We start from the raw sequence: 1,415 nt of genomic DNA, 5'->3' as shown, positions 1-1,415 counted from the left end.
CATGGGTTGGTCTAATTCCATCTTGAAATAACACATACCCGTTTGAGTGGTTATCATGCGTCTGAGCTCATGATACATAATTTGTTTAGGGAATAACCGTGGATCCCCTTGTAGCTTAATGGGCCGGCCCAAATGGTGGAATTCAAGAGTTAATTTTTGATAATCAAACAGCACGTGCCCTAATTGGGCCATCCAATGGACCCCCAATATCAAATCAGTGCCAAAAATGGGCAGAATAAATGCATCCACTTTAAATTGAGAATTTTGAATTTGCAGTGGTAGATCTCTTACCAAACCCTCGCATACCAGTCGGTTTCCATCGCCGACGATCACAATCGTTTGAGGCACCGTTTTGGCTGCACAGCCGAGCCGCCGCGCAACTTGGCTTTGGATAAAACTATGAGTTGCTCCCCCGTCCACTAAGATCTGCACCGGTTGTCCCTGTATGTACCCAGTAAAACGAATTGTTGTCGGAGAAGGGATGCCATTCATGGAATGGTAAGATAATTCTTGCACAATCCCGCTTGAGTCAGGGGCAGGGTTTTCTCTAGGATCAAACTCATTCTCTAACTGGGAATTTCCTTCATCATCATATTCCAGCAAGAGGAGTTGTTTTACCTTACAATGGTGGCCAGGAGCAAAGCGCTCAACAATTGAAACACAAACCCTGCTCTCGTCGCTGTTGCATTTCCGTGGGCAAAAGCCTTTTAATTGGTAGAGTGGTCCTAGGTGCTTTTGGTGTTGGTAGCAATGGAGGTCTGGTTGAAATTGGTATGGGTCTTTGATACAGTCGCCTTGGTTCATTGCTTCTAGTATCAGTGAGTTTAGATTCTTGTAGTTTTGCCAGATCTACTGCTTCGTTCAGATCTGGAGATCTAAATGCCAAAATCTCCTTGCGAATATCAGGCCTAAGTCCCGAGATGAAACAACTTACCAGGGCCGAGGATGATAGTCCTGTGACTCGATTAGATAAGGCTTTGAAGCGACTCTGATATTCAGCCACAGTGGTGATTTGTGTTAGCTTAAACAGGGCTGCTTGATGATCCTCATATGCTGATGGACCGAACCGCTTTTCTAGCGCGTGCATGAAGACTTCCCAGGTGGGTAATTGTTTATCCTTGTACATCCATTGGAACCAGTCCAGAGATGAATCATCCATATGAAATGCAGACACTAGCAGGCATTGCTCATCCTGAATAACATGATAATCAAAGAAGCTTTCAGCCTTGAAGATCCATCCGGTGGGATTTCGCCCATCGAAACGGGGAAAATCTAACTGAACTGATTTAGTATGATTTCCAGATTGGAAATTTGATCCGGAGGTTCGTGTGTTTCCTGAATTTGATGGAAGCGATGGTGAATGCTTAGTTGCTATTGGCGTTCGTATCGCCTGAGCCATCTGTCCGCTAAGGGCC

This window comes from Hakea prostrata, chromosome 5 (genome assembly GCF_041222555.1).
Source record: "Hakea prostrata isolate BN-2017 chromosome 5, UWA_Hpros_2, whole genome shotgun sequence".
Classification (NCBI taxonomy): Eukaryota; Viridiplantae; Streptophyta; class Magnoliopsida; order Proteales; family Proteaceae; genus Hakea; species Hakea prostrata.
This window is presented reverse-complemented; position numbering follows the sequence as displayed.